The following is a 7,992-nucleotide window of genomic DNA, read 5'->3' as shown; positions in this document are numbered from 1 at the left end:
TTGCAATGCTTTTTTATATTGCCTGGCCTGGCATGTTGGATAGTCTAATCCAGTTCAGGCTTTCTACTGAATTTTTGCTCTGAGCAGACTTATCATAATCAACCAAGTTAGATTTAGACTTCTTATCTAGCTTGCATACTCTTTGGAGAATGTGCAGTCTTTTGTCACTTGTCACGTACAGCAATGGATTTTTTTATGGAAAAGCATTGGTGATAGTGGTTTACCTCATTAATTGGCTGTCAAATTCATTACAGGCATTAATGAACTCGATTTAGATGCTCCATAAAGATTTGAGTCACACTGTAGATGAACGGCTGAGGTTAGGATCCTGGAACAAATGTTCGCAGTGTCCAGACCACTCTTCACAGTTATATTTGTAATTCAACCTATTGGGCATTGACTAATTTAAAACAGGACCACAGACTTGAGAGAAAAATCTGTAGCAACATAATCATATGAATGTATGAACTTCAAGATCAGCTGAGGGACACGAAAACACCAAGAGCCCCATAGTCTGCAAAAAATGGACAGCAAATAGGTGGAGTTCCCCTGACATCTGGGTTTCACCATAACGAAGCCTCGTGGAAACCTGGTTGGAATGGAACTACAGGATTGTATCCTACGGTTTGAACTAAAACTCTGTGGTTTCATACTTTGTTTTAATTTCTAGGTTATGCAGATAAGATGTCTCAATGTGCATGTGCTCGCCTTCCCTTGGGAAGATATCACTACATTTCAGCCACACTTCATTAAGCATTTCAGAATACATCCAGAAAGGCAGTTGTATAGACGAGACACGTTATTACAGGTAATATATTTTACTAAGTCGCCCGACTCTGAAGATGAAGAGGCAGCTTGTGCCCTGCCCCGCCGGTGCAGGTGCGCTCAGGGGTGTGCACGCCGCATCCATCACTGCACCGCTACCCAGGCCAACAGGAACAGCTAAACACAGCAGCGCTCTCCACATCTCCTTTTTGTTGCCTTTCCACCCCCACCCCGCGATCTCCAAGGTCTCCACGTCCTTCCACCGGTTTGGCAGCTCTCGCCTTACTCCCGCCGTTTCCGTCCCGTCCCTCCCCTCTTTGCAGCCCCGAATCGCCGCGTGGGGAGGGAAGGAGGCCACGCTCCTCCCCGGGATCTGCTGGCGGGCGGCTGGGCTCAGCTCAAGCCGAGTAGCTGCGGCTGCCGCGCGCCTGCCTTCGTCGGGCAGCAGGGAGGCTGCCCAAAAGCCGAAAGCCTCCGTCGGCAGGAGGACAGATGCTGCCCCGCCAGCCCTCCGTGTAGTTATCCGCGCAAGCGCAGAGTTCAAACATGGTACAAAACCCTGCTGACTCCCTGGGTGCTGGGCAGGGGGGAGCCGAGCCCTTAATCCAAGCCGCGCTGCCTGTGCCACGCTCACACTGATAGGTTTCCGCTTTCCACGGCATCGATTAGCTTTGCAGCGCTGTTTCGGTGGCTGTCTGGGCTGGAGCGAGCATCGGATCTATTACCAGCCGTTCTTCTTATCCTCGGAGAACCTCTCTTAAAGTTCAGTCGCAGTGAAGTTGCCCGCAAGGTAGTGTTACTGCAGTCGATACAAACATAATAAAAGGCAGTGGGAGACCAGACAGGCTGCTTAAGCTGAAAAAGAGCCCCGACGAGCTGTGATTCCTCAGAACATGGTACGCTACATTGGCAGAAAATACATCAGCGTCCTCAGATATAAAAATCACCTTGCAAGCTTTATTATGCTGAAGCTAATTTTTTTTTGCCAGCATCAGAGCTGGCTCAGAGACCTTCTCTACAGCTGTATGTCGGGTTATACTTAACATTGTTATCATATTAAAGGCGAGCAGTCTCCGTTAAGATAACACCTAGCTGGGCACGCATAGCGATGCATTAAGTTCCCAAACAATACATTACTGCCGCATTAAGCCGCTGGGCAGGCTTGAATGCGAAAGGTCCTCTGTGCCTCAGAAGATGCTCTCAGATGCCTCTGCTTTCTGGAGGACCTGGTCCCGGGCTGTCAGGTATGGACCCCACACAGGGCATCATGGAGCTGCCTCGGGAAATTTGGAGTGATGCCGGCCTGGGAGGGATGAATCCGTAAAGGGTTCCCACCTCAGAGCGCTCTCGTAGAGTCACGGCACACAGAAGGGACAGAGCACTTGGTTATTGGTAAAAACTGAGCAAATTGACTTTTTTATTCTTTGAGGAAAGGTGAAGGAAGATTTAGACCTGCCTCCTTTCTTCCAATCTCCTTTCCCACAACGGTGAGGTAAATGATCTCCCCTGTTATCCTGAGGTTTATTAAATGGTTTATCACACACTTAAATTTAATCCTCCCATCTTTGCTGTCTCCCCCCGGCCCCCAGCGTAGCTGTCCTCAGGTAGAAGAGGATGTCTACAGCTTCTTTTCTTTAAAAATGCTCTGAATTTTGCTGATTCACTCTTTCTCACCCATCCACACACCCAATTTTTACGTCCGCCAACATTAAATGGCATTAATACAAGCACTGCAGCAGTTTACTGAATCCAGTCTGGCTGCATTAGTCTGTCCAGCCTTCTTTCCCCAGTCAGAGCTTTGTTTCAGACCCATTTTAGTGAGCTGGTGGTATTTAAAGGAGGTTTTTCTCAGGGCAGTTATTGTAGCTGGATTGAAGAACTGACATATAACTAAGACTGCTTATTTTGCCCTTGTAGATTTACTGTAAGTCTTTTCTAAAAGTCATGGTTAGCAGGGGTCTGGTGGTGTGTCATTGCAAATGTCTGCAATTACAGCCAGGACTAAAACACAGGATAATCCAATGTTGTGCTCTGGGTACTAGCCAGTATTGGCACCGTTCTTGAAGGAATTTTTCTCCCTTTCCTACCCATGCAATATTACACAACTATCCACTATCCTGTAGGATATTCACCTCCATGTGATGGACCCAACGCTGAGTATCTTTGTGGCAGAAAACACGATATTGATGGAAGAATTATTTGAACGGGTCCATCAAATCCTACTCCCTCTGTCTTTAAAAGCTTTATTTCTACCTTGCTCTTTGCAAGTATAAAACAGCAGCAACAAGAAACCCTCAAACCACATCGAGAAGAAATAACATCAGCATATGACAACTCATTCACAGCCCACCCCTGACCTATGCAAAGTGGAGCATTCCCACAACACACAGCCTTGCCAGGATTCGAGAAAGTCCTAGGATTTTCTGAGTCCAAAAGCTGTTATTTATATTGATAAATAAGCCAGTGAACAGTGTTAACGATAGCAATAACACTCTGAGCTGCTAGCAAACAGATTGCTTATTGAAAATGGCTGGTAATGAGGGATGGAGGGGTTACAGCTTAATTAACTCTGTGAACATGTGACAGCTGAGTTTTGTGAGTCCGAGATAGAGCAGAAGTCAAAAGAAATGCGTGTCCCTGGGGTGGGCTATGGGATGCTAATAGTAGTGGGACCTTGTGCACTGCTGCTCATCCCCAGGCTCATCCCCTGCCTCTCACTGCGAACCATGGATCCACCCTTACAAAATCACTCCCGGCTGACTGGTGGTATTAAAAATAAACAAATATATATATAGCTAATATGGGTAGTGAGCTACAAATACTGTGATAACATCCAGGAGCAATGTTGGCATGTGATATTTCAGTTTCATGTTCTGTTATTTTGGTTGAACTACTGACTCTTTTATGTTGACACTTGCAGTGCGCTGGAAAAATCGAAGTTCTAGGTGTGGGGTTAGACACTATAAAGCCTGTCCTGGGAGGGGATGGGGTTTCTAGCACGTGTAAAGGCTGTTCCCGGTGGAGGGTACCACGGTGCAAGCTCTACACCAGTTTGTGAGACCTCAGAGGGAAGAGGAGCGTCTTGGAGAAGCCTGAACGAGGCAGTGGTAGAGGTGGGTTAAATCGCAGTCCTGTCTTGAACACATAGGCAGAATTACACTGGGGCCAGCAGCCGCAGGGGCAAACGCTGTGCCGTGGGTGCAGCTCCTGGGGAACCAACACTGTGGCCATGGGGAGCAAGTGGCAAAACAGGAGACATCAATTTGGAAGGAATTTGGGAGATCCGGCATCAGCTGAATGCAGTTTGCAGTTGACAGCGCCTTACAAAGGCAGCGCAAATACGCAGTTTCCAATGGAGCTTTATAATTAAGGCCCAATATATAAAAAATCCTCAGTCCCTTAACAACGTCAGGCAACTCCAAATGGGAGGAAAATTCCCCTTGTGTCTCTCTTTCTCATGGAGCAGCGACTTCACTTAGGTAAGTCGGTCACATCCAGTCCCTCTTGGCAGGGTGCTAATGGATGGCGACGCTTTGCCCAAGGTTTGAGCCCAACCGCAGAGCGGAGACATTCACCGGCTGCCCTGCAGGCTGCGAGCTCAGGTGGCTGCCTGGGGACGGAGATTTGGGGAGCCCAGAAACCTCCCTGCTCTTCATTTGTGCTCCACTTCTACGCGTGCTGCGGCAGCGGAAAAAGCTATCAAGCCGCTCAGAGGGAGCAGGGATCGATGCCATGCAGATAAAACCAGCAGCTGGGAAACCTGAGGTAAAAGTGCAATACTGTGAATGCTTCTAGCTCACTTTCATTCAAGTCCTGATACTGAGATGTTAGTATGAAGCCAATTCTAGCTTGAATTGTCTGACAGCTCCGCTTTGTGAATAGGAGCAGTATTGACAGAAGTGTACTTTTTAAAAGAAAAGTGGATTTTTTCTCCCCCAGAGAAAATAGGCTCTGTGTGTAATAGCATGACGCTGTTTCTTTTCCTTCGGAGCTAAACCTGTTTAAAAAGAAAATCTGCTAGCTGGCTTTCATTACAGTCATGGCCTCAAGTCTTCTGGAAAAATAAGTATTAGTTCTGGGATCTGAGTACACGCTATTTTAGGGGAGTTCCCCATGGAGTTACCGACCAGATCCCTTCTCTGTGATGCTGGGTGAAATGTAAGCCCTGGATGGGTCCTGGCTACATCAAATAGATCTTGAGGATCCCAGAAGAAGGCGAGAGCTGTTACATTTTCTTAATGTGGCTTTTGTTGTGCTTTATTAACTATTCCCTTGAGTTAAAGGGGACCATAGTGTATTAAGTGATGTCAGCGCCAAAGAGCAGGATTTGACCTGCAAGGAGACGAAGCAGTTGCTCACAAGTGCAGCTGCAAGTCTGCACTCTGCCTTCTTCTCTTCTCAAAATCTGTTTTACAAACACCAGTTCGCCCTTCCTGGGACTTCATTATGGTGGTAAATCCGGAAGGCAGCACGGCCGTCTCCCCTCCACGACCTGCAGCAGGGAAGTGTGGGGTGAGCTTCAGCTGGTGACTGAGGTGGGCACAGGTGCTGGCCCACCAGAGGTATCTGCTGGTCCTTTTAGCTCTGGCAGTGCTGGCGTATACCAGCATCCAGGCTAACAAATGAGGTGAGAATCAGGTAAGGAGCAAACGGTAAAAAATGTTAATGCACTGAAGGATTGCCCTCAGAGGAGTTTGCCAGCTGCACTGCAGGTAGCTTCGAAGCCCAGCCACGGTGACCAAACCAGTCTTCTGCCCAGGGTGGCAGGAGAAGCTGGTGAATGTTTAGGGTAAATCAAAGTGGGCTTCCCATCACCTGCGGGGCACCACGAGACCTCTGAGAGACTCATGGGAGAGCACGGTGGTTGCTGGGGATGGACACAGCCGGCAGGGTTTACACTTGCTCAGGTTATGCTGCTGGACTCATCCCCATTTTGCTGAAAACCCTGAGGTGAATTAAGGGGAAGAGCACCGCTTGTGTGCCCTGTGTGTCGGATACAGAGTGAAATCAGGGGCACACTGCAAACACACACTCACTCGGGATTTGGTTTTCTCTGGGTGTGATTCAGAACGCCAAAAGCTTCAGCAAGCAGAAATCTCCTTCTGGTCATCAGCTGGGAAGCAAGGGGTTGCCTCGGAGAAGCCCCGCTTGGACATGAACTTCCGGAGGTGAGGAGGAGTGCATCTGCAGGGGGTTTCCTCCCCTTCCTCCTTGCCTGGGGGAGGTTTCGGGGAGGGCTGGGGCAGGGCCCTGTGATGCTGCCCTCCAGCAGATGCTGCCACCTCTGCGACAGCAAGCTCGGGGCGCTAGCAAGCAGCTCCCAAAGTGCCCAGTTTTGAACGCAGCGTGGTAAACTGGTCTAAATTTCAGTTCTCGTGCACACGCCAGATCAAAACTGCAGGCGGAGTGAGGCCGCGGGGACGGTGCCGTCCCAGGGGACGGGACGGGGCGGGTGGCCGGGCACGGTAGCAGCTTGAGACACCCGCTTGCAGTCTGCTGCGCCTGCCAGGGACTGGTCTGCTGCAGAGGACTGCTGCCTGCATTAGAGACCAATCAACGGGAATATTGAGTAAACACGTATGTAATGCTCTGAAATACTCTTTCTAAACTCGAGAACATCCAGACATAGAAAAGTCAGTGTCATAATGAAAAATGTAATTAAAGTTTGGGTCAGATTGAATCCATTACATCGCTCCCATGTACCCAGTATTGAGTTCAGTCCCAGTTCCAGGGATATGTAGCTTGATACCTCTGAAATCCCGTGAACAGAGGCCTAAGCATAGGCACGCATGCCATTTCTGTGGCTAAAATCCAAGAATATGCTTCAAACCAACTTTAACTCGGTAGGATTCATATTTTATTGAAACTGAGTGAATATAAGCGAGTGAAAGCTGTGTCCGCCACAAGGAAGATGGCTCTTTAGACACAATCTGTAAATAGAACAGAAAGGGCTATTTTGGCTATATTTTGAACTGGACAAAACCTGCAGCGGATTACATTATTCAGTGGGTAATGTAATGTTAATGCAGCCTGGTAGCCGGGGGGAGAGAACTTAAGGTTTAATCATTTTGTAATGCACTTACATTGCCCATTTTAGATTTGTCAACTGTCATAAATGAACTGCAGTTTTATCCCTGGACTATATATAGTGTTACTATTTATATATTTTTTTCATCTGCAGCTTATGCAGTTTAAAAGGAAAAAAAGAACAGGAGGGAAACAGAGAGGAGAGAGGAGGGCGACACGTTCAGATCTGCTCCATCCAGAGCATTCCTGAGTGCCTGCACGCAGGAAAATGCAGCCTTCGCTTAAGCCTCAGCTTAGGTAGCTGACATTCTCGATAAAACAACATCCATTTTCAGAAAGCTGTTTAATGCACTGGAGAGGGAGCCGAGGCAACACTACGTATAAAAATACAGCCATGCAAAACTGGCCGCTGGTGAATTTCTGTTTTGTGTCTTACATACTCCTCATCCGTAAGCAACAAACCCCGGGAAATCCTATCCCGTGATGTTATTCCTTGCTAGTTTTATTGAAAAACCATAATATCCTATTGCATTCTAAATTCTGCCTAAAAGCCACCCACGTTAGGGCTTTTTGTATACATATTCTAGCAGTTCACAAACAAAGAATATTCCTCCTTCGACGGCCGAGTCCTGCTGCTTTCTCTGCTGTGTCTCCTCACAGCATCACTCGAAATCTTGCAGAGTGTTACGGGCTGCCTGAGAACTGATTAATGTTGTTGCCAAAAAAAGGTTTGCAAGCGGGCTTTGCCGCTCCTATCAGCTTGAAGAAGTATTTGAACGTGCTTTCTTTTCTCGGGCATCCATTTGAAAAAAAATCTAAGGGAAACTTGAGAAAGCAGAACTTCCTGCTGATTATAAGTTTCAAGTGTTCCTATCGTCTCATCTTTCAATCAAATTCTTACTCGAAAAGTGGTCTCTGCAGGGGGTTTTGCCTTGACTGTTCTCTCCACTGCTATGTCCTACAGGCCAGAGGATTTTATTTATCCAGAAATAATAATCAATAATTTTTAAAAAGCAAGGATACCCATGTTTTCATCTACAGCATATACCTACAGAACGCAGGATAATTTATACAGAAAATGCAGTCTGTCCTTACTGCAGGACAGCCTGATTTATCGACTGTGCATCTGTTTCATATAAAGTGCCCTGACTAGAACAAAAACCTCCATTCTAGCAAAACCAGGACATTCTCTTTAGTTTT

This window comes from Dromaius novaehollandiae, chromosome 12, assembly GCF_036370855.1.
Source record: "Dromaius novaehollandiae isolate bDroNov1 chromosome 12, bDroNov1.hap1, whole genome shotgun sequence".
Taxonomy (NCBI): domain Eukaryota; kingdom Metazoa; phylum Chordata; class Aves; order Casuariiformes; family Dromaiidae; genus Dromaius; species Dromaius novaehollandiae.
The sequence above is the reverse complement of the archived record's forward strand: the minus strand, read 5'-3'. Positions refer to the sequence as shown.